The sequence below is a fragment of the Thrips palmi genome, unplaced genomic scaffold (genome assembly GCF_012932325.1).
Source record: "Thrips palmi isolate BJ-2018 unplaced genomic scaffold, TpBJ-2018v1 HiC_scaffold_4, whole genome shotgun sequence".
Taxonomy (NCBI): Eukaryota; Metazoa; Arthropoda; class Insecta; order Thysanoptera; family Thripidae; genus Thrips; species Thrips palmi.
The window spans coordinates 5,849,703-5,875,757 of NW_023144631.1; the positions used below are offsets into that span (position 1 = coordinate 5,849,703).

A 26,055-nucleotide genomic window follows, 5' to 3' on the forward strand; every position below is an offset into this window, starting at 1 on the left:
ACACACGTCCCTGCATAGGAGTGACACAACGTTACGCCGCTTTTGTCTCGGCCGGTAGAGCCTCGGGGCGTTCTTCGCCTGCTCCGCGTCCTCCGCGATGACCCCCGCCCCGCGCAGAGCTTTCCACCAGCGAATGGTCAGCGATGGCGCCTCCTTGGAGCAGGCCGATGAGGAGGCCGGCCCCTCGTTGCTCGCCATCTGCAGCAGTGGCCGAGCAAAAGGCGCCGGGTGCGGCCCGATAGTTAGAGAGCGAGAGAGAGGGGATAAGAGAAAGAGGAGGAGGAGAGAGAGAGAAAGAGGCGGGAGAGCGCCTGTGGAGCTCAGGGTAGGCCGCCACGCCGCACAGGCGAGCGTTGCGGGCAGGCCCACCTCGCAGGCGATTGCGATTGCGATTAATGGCTGGACCACAAATGGTCGTCTGCCTTTCGGGCGCTTTCGGGCCCGCCCGCGGCCGGACGCTCCGCTCCAGGCGCGCCCGTTTTTGCTCGCCGTCCCCGTCGTCGTCGTCGTCATCGTCGTCGTCTCGCTCGTCCCGACCGCTTCCGGCGCCGCTTGCACTCATCCGCAATTAATCCGAAAGGGGAGGGGGGAGTCAGGCGCGGCACAAAGAAACAAGCCCGCGGCCGACTTGGAGGCAGAGAGACGAGGCGGCCAGCCGATCGGGAGTAAGCGGCGGTAAGACCCACCGAGCGCACTAATGCACCACGGAAAGGGGGGGGGGGCTCTAAACGCGCGCTAAGAGGATGGGGCACCCCGGAGCACGGCCCCTAGTGAGGATGCCTCTGGAACTAAGCGCCTTGTGTGTCCCTCTGTCTGTCTGTCTGTATGTCTGTCTATCTGTTTGTGGTGAGGTAAGGGATGCTGGCGGTGATGACATGATCTATGTGAGTGTGAGCCGGGCGGTGATCTATATAGTATGCACTTTCCAATCGCCTTCTCTCTCTCTCTCTCTCTCTCTCTCTGCCCGCTCGTGCGCGGCTGCAGCGGCTGCAGCGGCAGGCGTCGCGCACGCCTCCAGGCACGCTGCGTTCTGACGCCACACTGAAAAAAACCAGCAGCAGCTGCAGCAGCGGCATGCCAATAAATCGGTCTCACAATATTTCAGCTATAAAAAAGAAAACCAAACAACGCCACTAAACTTTCAATCCCCCCAAAACGGCATGAAAGAGCACCACGTCGATAGGCCGATGCTTTATGGCCGCGCCGCGCCGCGCCCACACTGTCGGACCGGAAGCGGCCGGAAGTCGCAGTCGCCACTCCCAAAATCCGGAACCTGAAGCCTGCAGGCGGGCCGCCGCGAGCAGCCGCGGGCAGCCGCGCACCGGGACGTCGGCGTGAAATTAAAACGCACGTGTGTGAATGTGTGTGTGTCCACGCGTCGCGTCGCGGATCCGGTCCCGTGGGTGCCGTCATCTCACGTCACGTGTCACGTAATGCCCGCGCAGCCACGCACGTGTGCGGGTTCGTGTGTGTGTGTGTGTGTGTGTGTGATGGCGCGGCCCGACGCTACACTTTTCCCTAATTGGCGAGCGATAGCGAGCCCATGCCGTGTTTGGGGTTACCAAAGTGACTGGTCGTGCGTCTGTCTGTCCCGTAACTCACTCACGTTTCTCAGCAACTCCGCACAAATAGTTTCAAAATTTCGCACCGGAAGGCTCCTAAATCTCCCCCAGGGGGAGTTTATCTTATATTCACGATTACTATTGTTTGAAATATTCAAAACATATTTTTGAATTAGGTTCTTAGCGTGGTTAGGTTGGCAGTGGTTGGCGGCTCGTAGCAATTTTTCATACTTGCGGCCGCGACTCTCAAATACGGGACCTGGCAAAACATTGGCAAATAAAACAAACTAAAGAGCAGAAGGGCTTAGAAGTGAGTACGGTCATAGTTTTTCGATATTTTAGAATGATTGAACCCCTCCGGAGTGTCAACTCAGTGAAATACGGAAATGAAAGTGACAATTATTACGCGTTTCGTCCGTCCGTCCACCCCCTCCCCTCCCCCGCTACAGGGGAAATGTTTTAGTCAGTGCACTGTGTTTGATAATTGCAAGAATGATTTGGTCTTTTTAACCTTTGTGAGTGTATTTCCATTTATATTCTCAGACACTATATTTTTTAGTTGTTTGCTTTGCTCAATAACAGTTATACATTCTATGAGTACAAACCAGATGCTAATCTTGCCAAAATAAATAGTCTTTGCTGACTCTTGGCACTGATTCTGGGAAAAGGCTTCATTGCAATGCTGTGAGTTTATATAGTACTAACCTTAAAGAAAACCATATGATGAGTGAGTGTAGCGCATTCAAGGTTTGACATTGACATCAGATTCAATGAGACGATTCACTGACTTGGTCATATGATTTCATGAGACGATTCTTTTAACTTAATCATACATTGTCTGCGACAACTGGTAATATGTGTTGGTCATGGTTTGAGTTGGCTTTTTTTTTTTTCATTTACTCAGAATGTTAGGTAAATACTTTTGCTAAACTGTTTCAAAGATTAAATAACACACCATGACTATAATTATGAATAAGATAAACTTGCATTTAGCAATAAGTGGCCTCGACATTGGATTCTATGAAACGATTCATTGGATCTGACAGAAGGTCTTCTCCGCAAAGTAGTTTAAATCAGCCTGCCTGTAAATATGCCTCTTTTTAATTAATGCAGATAAATCAATATAGTTTAATCCACTAGTTTAAACTAAAAGGGAGAAAGGCTTTTTAGGTATTACTAATAACATTGCGTATTCATAAGTTCAGTACAAGGAGATATCGAATGGTATTGAAGTATTTGTGAATCGTATTAAGCAATTCAATGCTGGCTGTTAAATGTTACTCGACTGAGTAACAGGGTCAGGGTTCATGGCATGACACCATAAACAGGAAACGCTCTTAAAAAACCTAACAACTGAAGACCCATACTTTCAACTAGAATTACATACATGATTTAGGACCAAAATTTCCTCGGTGTTTCATTGCTTCCTGCAGTATTTGGTGTGCTGATCACAAAAATGACTTCCAATTTCATCCCAGACCTTTACTTTTCCAAATATTTACCAATTTTGGACCAAAATTTTTACATCGAGTTTTACATAGTTTCCTGCAGTTTTTGGTGTGCTGATCACGAAAATGACTTCCAATTTCATCTCAGACCTTTACTTTTCCAAATATTGACCAATTTCGGACCAAAATTTTTACATCGAGTTTTACATAGTTTCCTGCAGTTTTTGGTGTGCTGATCACGAAAATGACTTCCAATTTCATCTCAGACCTTTACTTTTCCAAATATTTACCAATTTTGGACCAAATTTTTACATCGTGTTTTACATAGTTTCCTGCAGTTTTTTGGTGTGCTGATCACGAAAATGACTTCCAATTTCATCTCAGACCTTTACTTTTCCAATTATTGACCAATTTCGGACCAAATTTTTACATCGAGTTTTACATAGTTTCCTGCAGTTTTTGGTATGCCGATCACGAAAATGATTTCCAATTTCATCTCAGACCTTTACTTTTCCAAATATTTACCAATTTCAGACCAAAATTTTCGCATCGAGTTTTACATAGTTCCTGCAGTTTTTTGGTGTGCTGATCACGAAAAGACTTCCAATTTCATCCCAGACCTTTACTTACCCAAAATTTACCAATTTGTGACCAAACTTTTAAAATTGAGTTTCACATTGACCTGTATTGGCCTTACTTTGCATATATTCTTCACCATCTTCTACAAGAATACGGACGCATCGCTCGCCTACTACGCGCCCAAACAAAACGGCGCGTACCCCTAGTCTAATAGCCACCTGCGCGCTGCGCGGCCCTGCGAATGCCTGCCCGGCCGGTGGCGGGCCGTGAGGCGCGTGCGTCGTCGTCGGCGTCCTCCGCGCCGCGGCCGCCAGCAAGTGCATCACGTCGCCGACGAGCCCCGCGGAGAAAAGCCGAGAAAACCGCACCGCCGGTCGGCCGGCCGGCCGGGCCTGCGAGCTGCCCAAGCTGCCCCTGCACGCCGCGCGCAACCTTTCCGTACACGATCCGTTCCGGTTATCTCACGCCGCCTAACCGCATTAGCGTCTTGCCCTCTCTCTCGCACTCATTACCCGGGCTGCACCTTCACCCGACGCGGACGCGGCTCACGCTGACGCACACCTGTGGCGCCATCTGGCGGCGGACGGTACACTGCTTTCCCCGCGGGGCTGCCCGTACGCCCGCGGAGTGAGGGGTGGCTCTCGTACCGCGCACACTCATTCCGAGTGTCATTTCCGGCGCTCTGTCTCTCTCGCTCCTGTAAGAGACGGCCCATGAGTGCGAGAGAGATCGAGCGACGAAAACGACTCTCGGTATCAGTCTGCAGGGGAACGACGTGGACCTTCCCCTGGGCGGTCGTCGGCTCGTCTGCCTCGCTCTCCGACGCTCCACTTTCCGGCCGCCTTCTTCTCCAGCTTCAACACGCCGTGCGCGGTCGGCCGCCACCTCCGTCTTCGTCTCGGGGGTCATCTGCGCCGCGGCGAATGCTAATGCCTGCCAAATACGACGGGTCGGCTCCTCTCGCTCGGCCCGTCCCGGCTGGACTCGGCACGCCGCTCGGCCTGCCCGTCGCACTCCCACGTGCTCTGGGCGGACACTCCGCCCCGCGAGAGCCGCGAGAGCACTGACTGGCTGCCGATGTTCGGCGAGCGTGCGACACATGGACAGACGACTAGACGAGTGTCGGGACGGTGAGGCATCGAGTCATCGGCAGGCAAGCGACTGTCTGCGCAGGCCGGCACTCTGATTGCGGACCGTCTCCCTCACGCCGCTGGGACGCCCCGTGAGTGCGAGAGAGACGGGGAGCCTGCAGGCACGCGATAAGCGCGCTCAGTCGCCCGTCCCTCGGCGTCACACAGTGCATGACTCACGCCCTGAGCGTCACGGACCCGGCCCGGCCCGGCCGGCGGGCCCCGGGGAGCTCCTGGACCGCGTGGAGGTCCCCGCCCCCTAGGAAGGCCCACCGGCCGCCACGGCTCCTGAATCACCTGCCCGACAAAGACCCGAGCACTTCGCGAGAAGCGAGAAAAAGAAGACAGGGAAGAAAGAAAAAGAAAACGAAAAAACGCCAACGGGCGCAAATAAGTGAGCGAGGCGATATCACGTCTTGGGATGATGATCCATGGGGCCGTCGCGGTGAGCTGCGCGGACTACTACACTGCTAAAAGCAATACATCAGCAATTAAATTTTGCAAAAACCACAGCTGCGTTTGGTCCTTTTTTGCGCGCCTGGCAGCTGGAAACAGGATGCCGTTGAATGAATCGACGTCTCCGGCTATACCCGGAGCCCGGATCATACAACTCCACCGCAACAACAACAACGACGACAACAATAACAACAACAACAACAACAAAGCCAACAACAACAACAACACGGCGCTGCAGACAGCATTTGACAGGATCAAGGCCACGGCGCTGTCACACTTTTCCGCTGATGGCACCAATATTGCTTCTAACAGTTCTTCTGCTAGGCGTCCCGTTACTCGTCACCACGCAGCTCGGCGCAGCTCGGCGCAGGGCGGCGCAGGGTCTGGTAGCCGAATCTCCGTCCGTCGTTTCGTCTTCGTGTCGTCGGCACCAAACCACAGCGATCCCCGGCGTCCCCGGACGACGGCGTCCTCCTGACGGCGTCCTGACGGTGTCCAACGGTCCTCAGAGCGGACGGACTCCGAAGAGTCGTCGGCCTCTGTCGCACTGCAGAGGCTTCCCCCGTCGTGGGGGAGCGAGAGAGACAGAGCGACGCGACAGACGTGGGCAACATTCCCGGCTCCTTTTTTTCCGGTCGACGACGCCGTAATTGCGAAAGGCAAATGGAGACATTACGGCGCGCTTTTTGCTTTCGGCTTTCCGAGCGAACGCCGTGCCGCGGAGCCGCCGTGCGATGGGCTTCCTCGGTGCGGTGCGCGGTCAGGCCCACACGCGACGCGCCGCGCCAACGCCGCGGTTCGCGGTTCGGCCGGCGGACCCCACCCCGCCCCACCCCACCCCACCCCCCCCACCCCGCCCCACCCCACCCGCCCCGCCCCGCCCACCCCACCCCCGCCCCGCCCCACCCCAACCCGCCCCGCCCCACCCCACCCCGCCCCGCCCCGCCGATCGTCCGTCCGCGGCCGGGAGGACCAGGACCGCGGCCCGCGAGGTGGTCGACCCTGATCTCTGCCACCGCTGTCGACTGCCGACGCGAGTGGCCCGGAAAAAAGGCAACGCCGAATGGAAGCAGCGGCACCAAAAAAAAAGCATGTTCCGAATCGCCGAAAAAAAGCATGTTCCCAATCGGCCCGACAAAGTGTTGATAGCAGACACTGCGGCACGTCGTCGAGGGCCTACATCGCGTCCACCGGGTCGCGAACAAAGGACTGCCCTCCCAGCGCCTTGTTCGATTCCCCGCCGTCGGCTCTCTCTCTCTCTTTCTTTCTCTCTCTCTCTCTCTCTCTCTCTCTCTCTCTCTCTCTCTCTCTCTCTGTCTCTCTCTCTCGCTTCATAGAGGCATGCAAAACGCCGCCATTCGCAAGCGAAATAAAACAACAGGCCGATGCCCCGGTTCACGTCCGACGTCCACGTCTCGCCGGGAAGGAGGTTTGTTTACCGGTAACGGCAGTGTCAGGATCAGGCCGCGGCCTCCGACCGGACCCGTCGGAGGTCGCGTGGCGGCGCGGGGTGGGGCGGGGCGGGGTGGGGCGCGCCCGGGGCGTGGCCGAGCGAGCTTAATTTCTCATCGCAGTGGTATGCGAAAACGCAGAAGGTCGCCGCCGCCGCGCCCCGCAGTGCGAGTGGCCCTGTCGCCGTGAAAGCCTGCCGCTGTATCTTTTATCTCGCTTGCAATGCCAGCCTCTTGCACGCCAAGTAGGGAGGCAGACAGTGAAAAAACAGACAGTCGACGAACGTTAATGGAGGCAGATGTTTTGTTGCAGGTATAGACAGAAAATATTTGAATTATAATTGCAACCGATCTTACAAGAGGCCAGCCCCATGCGGATAACGGTTGTCAGGATGCGCGCTTGATGTCTGGACTTGAGTAAGCTAGCAGATGCCTGAATGAATCTTGCAATACGTCCATGCACGTTTTAAAGTAAAGGTGTCATCTGCTAAAACGAGCACGCTGCCACCGGGGCTCGAACCCGCGCTCCACTGCACCATCGCGGTTCCCACAGGACGCGCGCGCAAGGAGCACGCCGCCCCACCGGACTGGCGATTAACTAATAAAGCGCGCTGCTTGAGTTTGTTGTTGCCCAACCGGTTTTTTCATCAACGCGAATCGTTCTCCTCTCCGCGCGGCGTCGGCGGCCACAGGCGGCGTCGCGACGCCCCACCCGCGCTGCAGCGCGCCGCGACCTGTGAGAGAATGCGAGCGAAATGTGAGTCAAGGCGAGCGCCCCACCCCGCCCCGCCCCGCCCCGCCCCGCCCCGCCCCGCCCCGCCCCGCCCCGCAACGGCACTGCACTCGGACCGCGGAAACGCGCGCGGAGCGCACCGCGCCGGCCAGCTTCCTTATAAAACCGGACCACAGCCATGGCTGCACAGCGGCGCCTTGGCCGGGCCGGCCGGGCCGGGCCGCCCTGGAGAAGGAGGTGGAGAGTGCCGCTAGGACGGAACGCGCTGGACTCGAGACTGGACTCCAGACTGGACTCCAGACTCCAGGCTGGGGCAAGGGCAGCCCGGGCCGGAAAATGCAAGCGCCTCGCAGTCCGAACATCCCACTCTCGTCGCTCTGTCTCACTCGCACCCTGGCGGGCCGCTCCTTGCGAGCGAGAGAGCCAGAGCGACGAAAGTGCGACGTTCGGAGTCGCTCCGCAGGACCCGGTGCGCGCGGTCTGGGATTTCGGAGGCGCCGCGCTCTCACATTAAAGCGCGCCACACTACACTGCTAATTCGCAGCCTCCCCCCCCCCCCCACACACACACACACAGCACCAGAGTGCGTACTCACGCTTAACCTGTGTCGCGACGCCTCGCGCCTCAAACTCAAAATATGCATGAACAAAACAATGAGCGAGCAGTGCGTGAAGTAGGCTGCCTAACCTGACCCAACCTAGCCCAACCAGCGGGCTGGGAGCAAAACGGACCCAACGCTGCTCGTCCTACAGTGCTGGAGCACCGAAGCCCTGCAGTACTGGAGTACCGGAGTCCTGAAAACGTCGCGGAGTTCGGTGCGCGGAGGACCGCACCTGCAGTCTCCATCCGAACCGGACGGTTTCATCCGTCGCCCTGTCTCTCTCACTCGCACTCGTGGTGCCGGCGAGCCAGAGGTGCGAGAGAGAGAGCGCGACGGAGCCTGCTGGACCGGAAGCCGGATCTGGAGAGGACGTGCCGCAGCTGCGCGCAGACTCCGCGGACTGCGGCAGCTGTCCAGGGCCACGCCTCGGCCGCGCCTCGGCCACCAGGACTCCGGGTGCGACTCCGGGCCTGACTCCGGGCAGCACGCGCCTCGAGCCAGAATAACATTACCGGGCGCGGGTTATGAATGGCCACGCTGATGGCGACTCTGCCGGCCAATTTCTCGTTCCCGGCGATGATACACTGGAGTCGGTGTTACGCGAGCGGCGCGGCGTTGCGGCCGGTGACGCCGAGGACCTGATTGGCACTGTGCATCGGCCTGGCTCCAGCAGCCTCCAGCAGCCTCCAGCAGCCTCCAGCAGCCTCCAGCAGCCTCCAGCAGCCTCCAGCAGCCTCCAGCAGCCTCCAGCAGCCTCCAGCAGCCTCCAGCAGCCTCCAGCAGCCTCCAGCAGCCTCCAGCAGCCTCCAGCAGCCGCCAGCGGCCCCCAGCGGGCTGCCTGCACCCTCTCATTGGCGCCGGACAGGCCGACCGAACGGCTGCTGGACTTCCTCGGCTAGACAAGCCGCACCACAAAAAACAACGCGAAACACTCCAATTTGGCCGTCAGAAGCCGCGGCGTCTCACTTTCCCGCCATTTTCCTCGGCTCTTTTTTCCTCGCTCTCCATGCGGCTTCATTACCGCGTCGATCACGGCAAGACTAATCCCGCGGTGTGGCGGTGTAGCAGTGTGGTGGTTTGGCGCGTATGCATCTGGGGCGGCAGCGGCCGCGCGCCCACCGGGACATTGCGCAAGGGCCAGCCTCGGCGTCAGAGGCACGCCGTCAGAGGCACGCCGCCAAGCCCCATCCTCCCCGCGGGCAGCGGACCGCGGCACTGGAAGCGGCCGGCACATCGCCACCAACACGCACGCACACACACACTCACATTACGCATACAGAGACACACTCGGCCGGCGGCTAGGGCAGCCAGGCCCCACACACGGCCAGGCCGCCAAGAGGAGTAGAGACGGGCGTCGGACGGGCGTAACTTTCATGCTGGCCCGCGACACAAACACACGCACACACACACGCACACACACACACACACACGCACACACGGAGTTCGCACGCTTTGACCGCCTGCCAGTGTGGGCGGGGCCTGGCCGACAAAAGGGAGCCTGTTGTTGTTACGCCGTCCAGTGGCGAGTGGCGTGCATTCGGGCGGCACCGCCCTTATCGCGGAGGGCGGGAGGAGAAAAAAAAATAAAAGAAGGCGCTGCTGGGAATTGAGCCTTCGACCTTCCGGCCGTGGAACCGACGCCCTTACCCGCGCGGCCACCGCGTCGCCGCCGCGGGGTACGCGGGTCATCGCTCTCGTTAAAGACGTCATACGCGGCGCACACGCACACGTCTAATGACGATTGCCGCGGCGCTTCGAGTCCTTCGTGTCGCCGACTAACGGAAACTAATGGTTCCGATCCGTCCTGGAATTCCCTCCCCGCCGCTCCAGCCGCTCCAGCCGCCACACCGTACACGCGGCCGCTATGCAAATGGGGCGCCGACGGCGGCATGCTGCTGCAGCGCAACAGGGGCCTAAACGAAGCGGGCAGCCTCGCGGCCAACCGAGCGGCCAGGCCAACCGTGTGGAAAAAAGCGGGCGGCGTTCCCAGCGGCCCCAGCAGCCACAGGGCCTGCCTGCCACAGGGCCGCAGGGTGTTGTTTCAATCAGGTGGGCGAGGAGGGAAACATTAGGGTCAAAAAGAAGCAGTGCAAAAAGAAAAGGGAAAATTAAAATAATAAGTAAATGCAGTTTTTACAGATTAATTGACATTTTGGGCAAGTCAGCGAAGCCGGTGCTCTCAAACTACGGTATTCGATCCAAAGTGTTTTTCGCCGGTGTGTGGGTTCTTAAGAGTCTAGTAGAGGTCAATATGGCAGGGCGAGTTGGCCGATTGGTCCCGATTGTGCCAACTCTTATCGTGCTTAAATTTTATGTTTTTTACTTATTTTTGTTTTGAGGGTTGCCGCTAATTTCGAGCCCGCCCTGCAGCGGACCGCGCGCTGCTTCCCTGCTTCCGCATGCGCGTCGTGCGTCGCGGCGTGTGCCGAAAAAGAATGAGTGTGAACCGTTTCCACGATGCTGCTCCGTACGTGTTGCGGCCGGCACACACACACACACACACACACACACACACACACAGCCGAGACGTAACGCTACATTCGCGCGCTGGCCGCGGGGCCGCGGGCCGCGCAAAGCGTCGCGACGTCCTGGGCGCGCTGGGCCTCTCGGCCGCGTCCTGCGCGCGTGTCCTGACTTAACACACATTCAGCACGCACGAAAGGCGGAAACAGGGCAGGGCAGGGCGCTCGCGCGGCCGGCGCCAAAGACAACAAAAACAACAAAAACGGAACACCGTCTATTGACAGCGTGCTGACGGACACGACGGCGACGGGACGTCCAGGCGACGCGACGCGACGCGACCCCCAGAGGAGAAACCGCGAGTCCCTCCTCGGCGCGCTGTGGGTATTCCGACCCCGAACGGGGCCTCGTCGCTCTGTCTCTCTCGCACCCCTGCGGGGCTCCCCCGAGTGCGAGAGAGACAGAGCGACGAAGCTGGCGCTGTGGGCGCGAGGCGGGCGGCGCGGCACTACCGGCCTCGTATTGACTTGAATGGGGATCGGCTCGGCCATGCCGCAGGCCGCGCCGAGGCACTGCCAAGGCATTGCCGGCCCGGAGCACTCCGGGCACTACGAGACCACGTACGAGTCGCATGCAAATACGGGAACCGCCGCGCCGCGCCGTGTGCGGTACAGATTGGCCCGTCGCTCTGTCTCTGTCGCACTCGTGGGGCGTCCCGTATGGGGGCGCGAGAAGGACAGAGCGACGAGGCGGTCCTTACGAGTCGCTTGCCTGGGCGCCTCGCGACCGCCCCGCGAGCACCGAGCACGGCCCGCTGCATTTCCATCCGAATTGCGAGCCATTAAATCAGCAGAGGGCCTGCTCGCTCGGTGGCACGGCGCGCCGACACCAGGACGACGGCGAGACAATACCGCCGCCGCCACCACGGCGACGACCACGGCGACGACCACGCCGACGACCACGGCGACGTGCACGCGGCGTGTGCGCTCAAGTCTCCCGCAATTAAACTCGCGTTAGCGAGAGGCGGGCCCGCCTAGCAAATTGGGATGCTCTGCGCGCACCTCGTGTGTGTGTGTGTGTGTGGGAGAGTGAGCCCTCCAGGAAGAGGACGAGGCGACGACACAAAGTGAAACGAGGGGCGGTCCTGGCGGGCCTTTGGGAAAAGAGGGGGGGGGGAAGGCATAAGCTGGCCGTGTAGATGGCAGCCGCGCGCCCACAGACGAAACTCCACTGTAACACTGTTCCTCTTCCTGGGGGACCATCCGAGCGACGCACCTGGTGGGCCTGGACCCCTCAATGCCGCCGAGGTCCAATTTCCCCTCCAGACGCCAAAGAGCGATTCAAACAGTGCCTCTCTCTCTCTCTCTCTCTCTCTCTCTCTCTCTCTCTCTCTCTCTCTCTCACCCCTGCGGAGCGCCCAACGAGTGCGAGAGGGACAGAGCTCTTTGTTGTTCGGAACCTGCTGCTCGTAATCGACGCCGGCACCCTGGACTCGGACAGGGCGGCACGGCGCGGCTCTCTGTCCGGGCCGAGCAGACCGTCGGGGCAGTCCAGTCCTTCGTGACCCTGACTGGCCGCTTTCATCGTCGGCGTGTCTATTGCCCCACGAAAGTGAGGCAGAGGCACGGTCGCTTCCTCGTCGCGGCCTCCGCCACGGCCTCCACGACCACCTCCAGCAGGACAGGACCGCCCGGGCCGCGCGCCGCGCGGAGGCGGCAATGCGGCCAATCACGGCGCCGGAGCCAGAGGCGGTGGCGCGGCGTGGCGCGGGGACCCAAAACCGCCATCGGGACCGTTAAACCGACAGCGAGGCGGCCCGGCACGGTAAATGCCTTCTGCGAAAGGCGGGATCCTGCGGGAGGGAAAGAGAGAGGGAGAGAGGGGCACCGAGATTTGTTTTTTGCGAGGCCTTTTTGTGACTGCCTGTTATTGACGGCGCGCTGCAGTGTGGGCGGCTGCGTCGCCGGGCCGGACTTTCGAGCTGGCCGAACGGCCGACCACGTCGACGACAGCAGCCGGCCCGTCACTGCACCCGTGACGCACGCCAGCCGGTAATCCCTTCGTCATCGAGGCGGCGGCGGCGACAGCGGCGAGCCGCGGTTTCGACTCCCAGCGCAGGCGCGGCTTTCCTCGCCTTTTCCGGCCGTTTTTGCAGTGGCGCACGGCCCTTGAACTCACGCACCGCGCCACGACGGCCATCTCGGGGCTCTGCTCGCTCGGCCGGCCCCTCATCGCCCCGGTGAATCAACGCGACACATCACGCCACGTCGCGCCGTGCCGTGCCGTGCCGTGCCGGAGGCTGGAGAGGGCCGCACTGCCTGCCACGCCGCGCAGGACCCACGCAACTCCAGGCCGCCCCGGCCCCAGCGCCTCCAGCGCCTCCAGTTGCCGGGCTGCGTGACCGGGCCGGGGCCGGGCCGGGGCCGGGCGCACGTCACAACACGGAGTCCGGCCGGCCGGCACGCTGGAGCGCTGGAACCGGGCTGGAACGCTGGAACGGGGCGGCCCCGGGATGAAGAATTCACCGGTGGTGCCCGGTCGTGAGTCAGCCTCGCTGCCGCCCCGCCCCGCCGCCCCGCCCCGCCGGGATGCAAGCGCTGCAAGAGCTGCAGGTCCAGTTTGGGGGACTCTCCTGGTGCCTGAGTCACTCCACTGTGGGGCCGGCAGCGCGCGGCGGCGTGCCAATGCGTCACCGCGGACCGCGAAAAGTGAAACGGGGAACGGGAACGGACACGGCGAAAGGAAAGGTCGTGGCGCACTGTAAGGCGCCGGTCGGCCGGACCCGGGTTCGAATACCCACCCACACCCATTTTTCGTTTTCGTTATTTGTTTGTTTTGCTACTGTTTTTGTTTTGAGCTCCAAGCGCCCGCGCGACAGCGGATAGGCTGTGCCGCCACGCCTGGCCGTCCTGCAGGGCTGCCTATCCCGCGCTCCGCAGGCGCTCGGCGCGCTGGGCCGCCTAGCCGACACCACCATAAAGCGCGCGCCATTGCCGCGCCGAGTCCAGAGAGGGTCACGCGCAGCCTGCTCGACTGTAAAGAAAGCTAATTTGATTCAGTGCTCGAGGAGAACAACGGTTTGCCGCCCACACGACGCTGCCGCCGCTACGCCGCCGCGCCCCAGACCCAGAGACCGAGAGCCAGAGCGCAGCGCCAGCGCCGCCTCGGCCCGTGGACGGCAGCGCGGATTCCACTGAAAACAAACGCCAATCCACTCGCGACAAAAACGGGAAACGCGAAACACCTCTGTGATCCTGGTCACCCTCGTTGGGCTGCAGGGCGAAAGCCGGATTCCGCGCCACCGTAAATGCGCCGTCTCACTCTCACGCGACAAAAGTCGCGGCGTCACCCTTGTTTGAGCGTGTACTCACTCGCACTCGGGTGTGCGGTGCATGCGGGCCGCTCATTGGAACACGTGTAAAAGGAAGACGGAGGAATTTCGGGGGGGGGGGGCAATGCAGTGGTACCGCACACAGTGGCCCGCCGTGGCCATCCACGCAGTGAAAGTACTACACCAATCACACACAGGAAAAAAAGGAAAAAGATGCAAATGATTTGGTATTCTCACACCAGCAGCCCCAGTGGCCGCGGCCAAACAGGAAAGTGCTTCACGGCCGTCCCTCATTCTTTTAAGTCTCGCAATGCAAATAAAGAAGTTTGCTTTTCGCGAATTTCAAGTACAGGCTCCGTCGATATTTAGCAGCCAGAAGACTGTCGAGTTTTGGCGCTTGACGTTATTTTTGAGAGTTCAGTGGCCTTCCGAAGGCTCGTGGCCAAACCGCGACCACACACACACACACTCACACACACACACACACACAGACACGCACACGCCACGGGCACGCACACAGTATTGTCTGCGGGGGAAAACGCATAGCGCGGGGGAGTTTTCTCTTCCTTCCTTCTCCACCCTCTTTGACTTTCGGAATGAAAGGAATGGAATGCGATGACGACCGAGCGCGCGTCGACTTCGGGACCGAAGAAGAAAGAAAGAAAGAAGAAGTCGAGGCGAACCAACAGAGAGCCTGGGGGAGCTTTGATTATCATTCGCAGCAGCCGGCGTGATTATGCCGTGTGTGTGTGTGTGTGTCGCAGCCGTCTGCATGATTACGGCCGTGGCGGTAAAGCACCCCAAACAAGCCAAATTACTGCACCGAGGGAGGAAACAGCAACAACAACAACAACAACAACAACAACAACAACAACAGCGACCGCCTCCTCCTCGCCGCGAGCCATTTCCGCATCAATATAAAAGGGTTAAGGAGAAACGATTGAGATATTTGCGGGCGTCGTCACCGCGGAACCAGTCGGACGTGAAACCCAGCGAGTCCGTCCCGTTCCCTCTCATCGAGCACCGCAAAATGCTTCTGTTTTTGTTTTCGTCCGACTTGATCGGCGGTCGACATTATCAGGCTCCGCCTGTTGGGTCGTCCTACGCGTCTACTTTCAACTACTCAATAAAATGGCCCGCTAGAAATATTGGCGAACGACCTGCCGTAAAAGAAGCGCGGAGAAAAGTGGTGTGCTCCGCTGCACCAGCAGCTCCATTTCGAACCGCGCCCTGTCGCTGTCTCTCTCGCACTCGTGGGGCGTCTCGAGGGGTGCGAGGGCAGAGCGACGATCTGCCGACCGCCCGGGCCGCGAGGCGTATACTTTGCGGCGCCCCGGTGCGGAATCTCTCGCCAAATATTCGCCATTGAACCTTTCGGCTGCTGCTGAGAGTGAAAGGGCCCGCAGACCACTGTAAGGTCCGCAGGGCGCTGCCGGAGGGCCGGACAGGGCGGGCTGGGCGGGCCGGGCTTGGGCCGGGCACAGCAGAATCATTCCGAGCGGGGGAGAGAGAGAGAGAGAGAGCGACGACAAGGGAGGGTGAAGCCCGCCAAAACACACCCTGGGGGAGAAAGCACGAGAGATGCGCTCCCGTCACCGCCACTTCACTACACTCCTCCGGAGAGGCGCCACCGCCACTACACTCGACACTCCTCCAGCGAGGCGCCAATGCCACCGCCGGGGACACCGCGGTCACACCTCCGCTCCTCGCAGGGCCCAGGGTCAGGGAAGGATCGCCCGCCGGGGCGTCGCGTCGTCGGCGAAGAACACCGCAAAACCGCGCATCCAGCTTCATCTCTCTCGCACCTCCACGACTCGCCCCGCGAGTGCGACAGAGACAGAGCGACGGACTCAGACTGCAGGAAGCAGGAGGAATGAAACCCCCGAAAACGCGGCCAACTTTTGTCCGAAAACGGAACGGCGCGGCCTTTCTGGCTCGCCTTTCTTATCCAATGGCGTAATGGAGCACTTAGCGTGGAGCCCCCAGGTCCGCTCGGCTCCACTCCGCTCCAGCTAGCCGGTCGGGCTAACGAATCACGAACCACTGCCCCAAGGCCAGCCCGCCGTCTCGCTCGCACACTGGCGGAGGGCCCCGGCAGTGCGAGAGAGACAGCGCGACCAAGCCTGCAGGCTCGCTCGGCCTGCACGACGACGAGGCTGTCCTTTCGTCATCCTTATCGCTCGCGTGATTGGCCCAGCACACTGCACACTACGTGTGTGTGTGTGTGTGTGTGCGCGCGTCATTGCGACGAAGCGCGCGCGTGTCCGCGTCCTCTCCGCAACACACTCACACACACACACACACACACACACACGCACACACACGCTCGGCCGGACAAGGTAATCGCCCTTGACACGGCTGCAAATATTCACCGGCAAACACAGTCAGTCACAGCACTCTCTCTCTTTCTCTGTCGCTCGCACACGGACGTCGAGCCCGGCGTGGTTGTCGTTTAGTCGTTCCCCGGGCGCGCGCTAAAAAGCGCCAGCGTCTTGTGGCTTTTTGTTCTCGCGCTGCCGGGCTGGCCGGGCTGGCCGAGCTGGCAACACGGCGGCCCGACCGCAGCTTCCCGCGCTTTTCGGCGGTCTGGCCCGGCTGGCCGAGTGGCGGGCCTATGCTACTTGGCGCCGTCGCCGCCACGCCGCGCCCCGCGCCGCGGCTCGCGATTATTGGCCGGTCGCGAACCGGGTACGTGATGGGGAACCGCGAGGCGTGGCCGTCAACTAGCAGAGTGGCGCAGTGGAAGCGTGCTGGGCCCATAACCCAGAGGTCCGAGGATCGAAACCTTGCTCTGCTAGAACTTTTTTGCCAGTGTGCGCCTCCCAAAGTTTCAAGTGACTCACCCGGCGCAGGTGGCCCGGTTTTATCTAATTTAGACCCGGCGATGTTTCTCGAGTCTTACCTGCGAACAAAACCAAACAGGGGCACATGAGTAATTGCGTTGTTTCATATCCATCACACTTTTAAATATTTTTTTTTCAGGCTGCTTAGCGGTCCCCTTCGCCTGGTTCACTGACCCCCGGACCGCCCCCGCTTGGCCTGCGGCTTGGCCTGCGCGGCCGGCCTAGGCCCGCCTCCCGCTCGGCACGTCATAGGGCTTCCAAGTGCAGCAGGCCCTCGATGACGTCAACGCCGTAACGGGCGGGTCAGCGCAGCAGCAACGCAGCGGACTCGGCCTGGCCGTCCAGCCTCTCGCAGCGACACTGACAAAACCCCGCCGGAAACCAAAGAGCGCGCCAAGGCGAAAACGAAAACAACAAAGTCGATCCCACAGTCTTCCTTTCCTTTCCGCGGGCCGCGTTGCAGTGTTGCAGCAGCGCCGCACGCAGCACGCCGCAGATTACATCAAGGTGTGCAAGGCAGGCAGCCCGGCGGCGTGGCGGCGCGGCGGCGACATCACGTTCTAAAATAACTCGCCGTGCACGCCGTACGGCCGTTCAAGCACCACGCGCTTCTTCGAGTCGCCGCCGCGACGCAAACAAGCGCCCCGTTCTGGACGCACGACGACGGCGGCGTGGTGCTGGCCGCGCTGGCGGTCGCGGCCGCGGCCCTGACTCCAGGATCCAGTGTCGCGCCGCCGTCGCTTTCTCCCGCGCAATGCCGGCAATGCCGACGACGTCGTCGACGACGACGCGCGTTCGGGTTGCGCTTTGGGTTCGGGTCTTTGTTCGCCCACCGCGACCCGCGATCGGCGCGCCTCCGGTTTCGGCGCGACCTTCACCTTTCCGGCGCCTCGCTGCCACTGCTTCGCCACTGTTGCTCTCCGCGGGGCAGAGGCCGCGCCGGCATTCCGGAGGAATGCCTCTGGAATGAGGATGACGTCGTGGACGGCCGCGGTCATCCAGAGCACCCGCGACTCGCTCTGTCTCTCTCGAATCCTTCCGGCACGCTCCAAGAGAGCGAGAGGGACTGACTGCAGGCAGCGACAGCCCTCGCGTGACGCGAGGTAGGTTGGGCTGCGTCGCGAGCGGTCAGCGGGTGTGGTCACGGGTGGCGTTCACCTCTCCGTCGTGGCTTCGGCTATGCTTCGGCCTCGGACCGGACCTGGCTCGCGGACCAGGCGGACCTGGCGGGCCTAACCCCTCGGACCGGCCCCCGGCTCGGCCGCGCGCACGCCGCGTGAATACAAGACCGACCCTCCGCGCTCCACGCCCCGCCTCCACCGCCACGACGACCACACCGTCTGCCAAATGGGCGTCCGCCGCGACGCCGCGACGCCTTGTGCTGTGTGTGTGTGTGTGAGTGAGAGAGAACGTGTTCCTGTATGGACTGCGCGAGGCCGGCCGTCGCCAGTGTCGTTCGTCGTGGGATCGAATCCTCGGCCCGCTCTACTTGGAACACGACAAGTAAACCACGCCACTGCATCGTGGTGCACGCGGTGCACGCGGTGCAGGCGCAGCACTCTGTATCAATATTTAGTTGGGTCGCTCTGCCCTGCCCGCCGCTGGACCGGCTGCAACCGGCTGGGCACAAGTATCGACTCTCTCTCTCTCTCTCTCTCTCTCTCTCTCTCTCTCTCTCTCTCTCTCTCTCTCTCTCTCTCTCTCTCTCTCTCTCTCGCTCAGTCGGGCCCAAGGTCATCTCGTCTGTCACTCTGCTCGCTCGGCCGGCTCACCGACTGGCCGAGCACATACTGGCGCGGCCGCCCGGCCGCAGCACAGCTGCTTCCAAAAGCTCCAAAATAGAAACCAAAACACCAACACCAGCGCGGCCCATTCTCGGATAATGTATTTACTTGGCTGAGGGCAGCCTGGGGCCGAGTCGGCCGGGCACTGCAGGCCAAGCCAAGCCGGCCGTCTGGCGGAACCGCCGCCGCGGCTGCCCTAGAATTTAAGAGCGCTCCCGAGCGTATGCACAACAGCGAGCGCGACACACTGCTCGGTGCAGCGCTAACACGACGGGCACGTACGGCACGGCCTGCCGCGCCGCGCCACGCCGCGCCACGCCCCCGCCAAAGTCCCCGCGGCCCCCGTCCAGCACGACACGGCTGTAAAAGCGGAGCAGGGCAGCGGGGCTGTGGACGCGGCGCTCCGCACTCACACGCACGCACCACACACACACACACACACACACACACACACACACACATACACACACGCATCAACGTCTGTGGCTCTGGCGACAAAATGATACCATTATCCAATCCGCCGCTCCATAACACCAGGAGAGGTTCCCACGCCCGGCCAGCGCGGCGCGGCGCGCGGCGGGAAGCGGGAATCCGCGCAAGTTGCCCAACCTGCGCGTGTGTGTGAGAGAGACAGCGTGTGTGTGTGAGTGCATTTGCACCGATCTGCAGCGCCGCCGACATTAATCAACTCGCGCTTTATTTGCTTGAAACTTTCCCAGAGCGGTGTGCGGTGTGCCAGGGCGCAGACTGATTCCGAACTCTGCTTTCGTCGCTGTGTCTCTCTCGCGCTCGCGGCGTGCCAGAGGCGTGTGTGTGTGAGAGGGAGAGAGAGACATTGCTGTGTTGCAAGGCGGTGGCGGCGTGCGGCCCTACGGCCAAGCCTACGGCCGCCGTGGTGCCAGGGGCGGACACGCTCCGGCTCGCCGGCCAGCCCGCCTGCCCGCCTCTCTCGCACCCCACCGGCACGCCCCATGAGTGCGAGAGAGACGCGGCGAGCGGGCCGGCCGATCGGGTGCTTTTCCACTCCAAACACGCGGCGCGGCCAGCGTACAGTGGGCCAGAAGACCGGTGGAGGCGGCCAAAATTCGAGACGCGTTTTGAGCCCCAGAGTCGCTAAACAGGACTCAAACCAAACGTGTGACCCCACCAATGGATTCCTCGTTCGGAGAGCAATCCATTCGTGGGGTCACACGTTCGGTTCGAGTCCCATTTAGCGACTCTGGAGCTCAAAACACGTCTCGAATTTTGGCCGCCTCCAACGGTCTTGTGGCCCACTGTGCGGCGCGACCAGGCTCCAGACTTCTCGCGAGTCCCGCGTCGATGCGTGGATCTGTCCCCAGGCTGCCCTAGGCTGCTCCAGGCTCATTCCGCACGGCGTGTCGCCGCTGTCTCTCTCGCACCGACTAGGAACGCCCCACGAGTGCGAGAGAGACAGAGCGAGGAATGCTGGCCGGCCCGGCTGGCTGCGTCACGCCACGCTGCTGCGGGTTACAGGTGTTACAGTGCAGCAGAGCCTCGTCGGTGTTCCGGATCGCCGAGGTTTTATTTCGACAAGATTAAGGCACCCTAAAAGTCGAGAGGGAAAGTGGCGGGCCTGTTCGTGGTGCTGTAGAGTGTAGTGGTTGGGCGGCGCGGGCGGCGCCAGGGACGCCGGGGAACGCGCCCAGTGCACTACATCCTCCTTGCAGTCTGCTTGCAGTGCTGCGACGACGCTGCGACGCGCGGCCTTCACATTTGCGTTGGCTGAATCGCATTAGTGTGCCATACGTATCGCGACGCAGAGGCCTGCCTGCCTGTCGGCATGCCCAGCATTCCGTCTCTCTCGCACGCACGGTGCTTCCCGCGGGGGTGCGACGGAGACGGCGCGACGGAACGCAGAGCGGTGTCGTTTTGCAGCGCTGGCTGGCTAGCCTGACCTGACGGCCTGACAGTGTCGGCAACGCAACGCAGCAGGAAAAGCGGCTAGGCCGATGATTACGCACCGCGCTTTATCGTCGGTCTCCCTCGCACTCACGGAGCATCCCGTGCAGGTGCGAGAGAGACAAATGAGGGCGCTGACGAGCGAACGCGCGCGAGGCGGTGACTCAAGCCGGGTGGCGAAGCGGCGAGGTTCGGCCGATTCAAAGAAAGCAGCCGGGCCGGGCGAGCCGGGCGAGCCGCCCTGGACGCGTGTTTTTGTTTTGTTGTCGCGGCTTCCTCGAGACGCGAGCCGCGAGGCGATAGCGGCAAGTCGTTGCTGATACAGTGTAGCGGAGGAGGCGGCCTATCACACTCTTGCATGCCGTTCTCTGGGGCCCTGGGAGCTTGACTCTTGACTCGGATGCAAAGGGGCAGGGAGGCGTTGCTTGCTTTCCAGCACACTGGTGTGACATTCCCCGTCGGCACGTATCCTCAGCGGGCAGGCTGGCTGTCTCTCTCACACGCCCACGGCTACGGCTCCCCCCAATGCAGCGGTTCCCAACCTTGGGGTCGCGAAAAAATTTCGAAGGGTCGCGGCGAGGTGGTTGGGGTCGCCTGGGGTCGCGGCTGCTTCCCAGCTGGCAGAATTGTTCAAAACGGTCGAAAATGCCTTTGAAAACTCGTGTTTTAGGCCGACTTTAAGCAGCCTTTGCGTCTGATCCGAGGCGGTATTTCGTCCTCCCTCAGCGGGCATTTGGTCTTTGGACCTTCCTTTAGCATGCCTTTGTTACGGAATGCGATTATCGGCCTTAGTTTGGGAGCAGTATTGTCTCAAAGTTGATGAAAACAGTATAAAATGCCTTTGAATGCCATTTTGATCCACTTTGAGACAATACTGCTCCCAAACTAAGGCCGATAATCGCACTCCGTAACAAAGGCATGTTAAAGGAAGGTCCAAAGACCAAATGCCCGTTGAGGGAGGACGAGATACCACCTCGGATCAGACGCAAAGGCTGCTTAAAGTCGGCCCAAAACACGATTTTTCAAAGACATTTGTGGCCGTTTTGATCAACTTTGCGGCAATACTGCTCCCAAACTAAGGTGGATTATCGCACTTTGTATCAATGGCATGCTAAAGGAGGGGTCGCGTGGGGTCGCAAAATTTTTCCTGGGGGTCGCGGAAATTTTTTGTATCAAATTTGGGGTCGCGAACCGGAAAAGGTTGGGAACCGCTGCCCCAATGAGTGCGAGAGAGACCGGGACCAAAACACTCGTCCTCTCCGGACCGTCGTCACAAGGCCCGGTTGACTCTCACTGAATCCCAGATCCATCCCTTCTGACGTTCACAGTTCCTCGATCAGCAGAACTGCCTCCGTTCTCGTGCAAACCGCGCAAACCACGCGGCAGTCTCTTTGCGCCGCCATTGTGTTTTTTCTTGGCTCCAGTTTCTCTGCGCGGTGCGCGGCTTGCCCGCCTTTCACAGCGAGGTGTGCCAACAGTATTCATCTACACCTGCAGTATGCCTTGCCGTTGCCCCATACATTCCCGCGGCTGCGTGAGGGGAACTGGCTGCGCCGGGCTGTGCCCAGGACATTCGTTGTTGTGGTGCAGCACTGTATCTCTCCTTCCCGCTGCATACTGCATTTCCTTCAACAAGCCAGTCGAGATGTCGGGCACAGTGGGCCAGCAACCGGCGCGGGCGGCCAAAATTCGAGACGCGTTTTGAGCTCTAGAGTCGCTAAATGAGACTCGAATCGAACGTGTGACCCCACAAATGGATTGCTCTCCGAACGAGGAATCCATTGGTGTCGTCACACGCTCGGTTTGAGCCCCATTTAGCGACTCTGGAGCTCAAAACGCGTCTAGAGTTTTGGCCGCCTCCACCGGTCTTCTGGCCCACTGTGCAGCGCCCATGCGAGCTCCCTATTGATAAAAGGCCCTCCGCTGGGGGCGTGGCGTGTGGCATGACCGGAGGGGACTGTTCTTAAATTCGGATTATTGTTATCAAAAGGAAAAGCCGTCTCAAGGACACTGGCCCAAAACAGCCCGAGCACCGGCCGGTGTGTTCGCCTCGTTATCTGACACGGCAACACGGCGGACGGACGGACGGGCAGGGAAATGTCCCGGATCACGCGAAATGCCCCGCGAAACGCGGCGTGCGCTCTATATGGTTAGTGCCGCGACGGCGCGGCCAGGCACTGGGCAGTGTACAGGATGTGTGGCGTCGGGCCTAGCGTCGGCCTGGCCTGGCGTCCCTGCCAGATGACACCACAGAGGGCACGGCGCAGGGCGCAGCGCGCAGGGCGCGACGGACGTCACTGATACCCTCGGAGCCCGCCTGACGCCACGGCGTCGCGACCGCGTCACGCGGTACTTGAACCCAACCCGAGCGTGGCCACCACCAGCAGACTCATTCCGAGAGTCGCTTTCGTCGCTGCCTCCCTCGCACCAGTAGGGGACGCCCCATGAGTGCGAGAGAGACAGAGCGACGAAGACGACTCTCGGAATCAGCCCGCCGTGCCACCACCATACCCGTGTGCCCGTCGCACGGCGAGGCAACGGCAATGAATGACAGCCAAGCAAAACCCCGGCTGCGTCTTGTTCTTGTTCGCTTTGCTGGATTTTCTTTTTCTTCGGGCGAGTGCTCGGGCGAGTGCCAAGCGGGGGTGTCCGAAAGCGCGTCCCAGCAGCCTGATTCCGAGAGTCGTTTTCGTCGCTCTGTCTCTCTCGCACTCATGATCGTCCTCTATAGGTGCGAGAGAGACAGAGCGACGAAAACGACTCTCGGAATCAGTCTGCAGACGGTCCCAGACGCGGGGGAGGCGTGCGAGGCGACGATCGGAAAGTCCCGGGGCGAGGCGGCGGGCGGGCGCGGGGCCGCCGAACCGTCGCACCGGCCTGGACAACTCCACTGCAGGCTGTCATTCTCGCACTCACGGGGCGTCCCGTACGAAGAGAGAGAGAGAGAAGGCCTGCTGCCTGCTGGTACGGCACCGCAATGCACCGGGACACACAGACCCGTTCCACTAGTCCAGCTTTAGTGCGACCGTCTTGCGACCGTTGCTGCCGTTGTCCGCCTCGCGCTGCCATTGGCCGCTGCGATGCCACTGTAAGTGCCGGTCCGCCGGGCGTTACACCCATTACGGCACAAGCCTCGACACTCGGACGGCGTGGGTTCGAATCCCGGCTCCGGCCACCGTTTTCCTTGTTTGCTCCTGGGCGGCATGACACGGCACTGCTTGCGTCACGCCTAATCCCGCCGATAATCCTTGGTCCTCGCGGAGCCGGTCGCTCCGTCTCCCTCGCACCTAACGCCCCGCGAGTGCGAGAGAGACAGCGAGACAGCAAACCGCCACACTGCGTGCTTTGCGCAGCGTGCGGATTACCATACCGGATGGAGATGATCCGTGCGGGTTAATCCAAATGAGCCGCGGGCAGGCGGCGGGCACCAAGGCGGGCACGCGCGGGGAATGGCCACGCCACTGTCAAGGAAGGCACACTGTCACAGCACTGCACTCGCGGCACGGCTAGCGACTCGTCCCACTCGTTCGCGCGCAGACTCGCGGGGCACGTCAGTACGTCAGGGCGGAACGCGGAGCGACGCGGCGGCAGCGTTCCCGCTTGCTGCGGAGCCGAACAGCAACTGGCTGGCTGGGTGGCCGCCGTGGCCGGGCACCGCCGCGCGCCGCCGGCCGGTCCACACCCCTCCCACGCCCCTCTCCGGCCCCGGCCTCGGCCTTACAGCGTGCCAGCGCTACGCCCCACTCTGCCAGAGCGCGGCTACACTGGTACCTTCGCGCCGCCGCCGCCGAACGGACCGGCCGACGGCGGGAACAGCTGACGGACGGTGAAGGGTGGAAAGGGTGACCGGATGGCAGTGGCGGATCCGGAGTCGGCTCAAGGGGGGGGGGCAAAGTAGCACTTTTTGCCTACTTACAAGGGCAAAGTGGTGCTTTCTTTGCCTACCTTTCAGGCGGCTATCTAGGGGTCAAGGGGGGCCAATAATTGTCCTTTTGCCGAACATTTACTAATGACAGACTTCAAGATGTTCCAATGTCGGAACACCATGCAATGCGTCAGCGTAGGGGTTCCCAAGAACCCTTATTGTTTTCGGTCTGCGGCTCCTCCTCCTCCTCCTCCCCCTCCCCCCTCGCTGCTGCGATTCCAAAATAAACATCTCTAAATTATTAACTATGAAAAAACCGAAAATTCCAATTTCTTTTTAAATTTATCGTGGAAATTGCCCGTAAACTACAAAAACATAAATTTGCAACAATCAAAACGTGATCCCTTGATGCTATCAAGAAAAATGTGCCAATCCTCAAAACTGAACCATCTGGCTCATCAAAGTCACATCGTCTCTGTTCTAAGCAAATCGCTAACACATGAAAAAACAATTTTCATGGCAACGGCACGGTCCCATCGTGCCACCCGTCAAAATTTAAACTCGCCAAGAAAAATACATCAACACGCCGGGAAATTAAATAATAATGCCATGGGGTCCATGAGTGGAACCGCGCGGCGCGTGGAGTAGTGCCGAGTGACGTCGGCGGAGCCGGCTGCCGTGCTGGCGGGCAGCGCGGGGTATCGACGCACCGCCAGACGCGCACAGCTGCCGTGGAGTAGCTACATGGAGTATGGAGTAGCTACAACGCAGTTACGTTCTCGTTTAATTCATTTGCTTTTTCATCGCTTTTAATTGTGTTCATAACTATCTGTGATTCTTAATGGGCTTCCTTTCAGACAATGTGTTGTTTTATTGTGATAATTTTGCTTTATTTTAAAATGTTTCACTCACATGATATTTCTCGCCGCCGGGCAAAAAGGGGAAATGGGGGAGGGGGGGCGAAGCCACGAAAAACCGCATACGGCAAACAAAAAATCGTATATGGCAAACCAAAAACGTATACGGCAAACAAAAAAACCGTATACGGCATACAAAAAAACCGTATACGGCAAACAAAAAACCGTATTCGGCCGACCAGAAAAAGTATACGGCAAACCAAAAACCCTATACGGCAAACCAAAAACCGTATACGGCCTAGGCGTTCGGGGGAAAACTCCTCCGGGGCCTGGGCGTTTGTGGGGAAACTCCTCCGGGGCCTGGGCGTTCAGGGAATAACTTCTCCGGCTCCTAAGCTTTCGCTAACTCCTTTGGTAAAAAAAATCTCATTGAACGAACGTTAATGAAAGCAGATGATACTCGTTTGGTTTTCTTCTAGGTAGTAGTTCGGGATTAATTATAATTGTGTATGAAATAAAATAGATAGCCCAATAAAATACACAGATCTAAGCGAGGTGGACAGTGTTATGGTGCGAGCCGAGCTGTGGCTTGCACCGCCGCGCCCCGAGCGAGGGGTCGGCAACTCATATATTACTTCGTACGCGGTGGCTATATTACCCGTATATTACCTGTATATTACCATATATTACTTGCATATTATACCACAATTTCGCCTCTATAATACCCCTATATTACTATATTACTTTGTATTACTTTATATTACACATATATTACCTATATTACTGGTAATATACCTATACTCCCTCGTACACGGCCAAGGGAAGTTGCCGACCCCTCGGCCCCGAGCGCTCCGAGCCGTGCCGAGCCGTGAGGCATTGTTGCTGTTCTGTGCGCTGTACCCGGGGAGAGACTGTGCGAGAGGGGGAAGGGGATTGTTGGCCGATGCCGCTCGCGTTGTACCCGGGGGAGGAGTTGTCGATGCGTCGCGCAGGCTGCAAGCCACTCATTCACTATCACTGCTAAAAAAAATTTGA

At 60.0% G+C, this 26,055-nt stretch overlaps 1 protein-coding gene and 1 non-coding gene across 2 annotated transcripts in view; one reads left to right on the forward strand and one right to left on the reverse strand.

Moving 5' to 3' along the window:
* The window catches only part of LOC117649557 (nucleolar protein dao-5-like), a 45,630-nt gene extending 21,724 nt beyond the window's left edge, over positions 1 to 23,906 (reverse strand). The window contains exon 1 of the mRNA XM_034392443.1: positions 23,669 to 23,906. The gene's annotated coding sequence lies outside the window, so the exon portion shown is untranslated. The remainder of the gene's footprint in view (positions 1 to 23,668) is intronic.
* On the forward strand, positions 16,477 to 16,548 carry Trnam-cau. The gene has a single exon. It is a non-coding gene; the product is annotated as a tRNA-Met (tRNA).
* Positions 23,907 to 26,055: the final 2,149 nt, after the last annotated feature.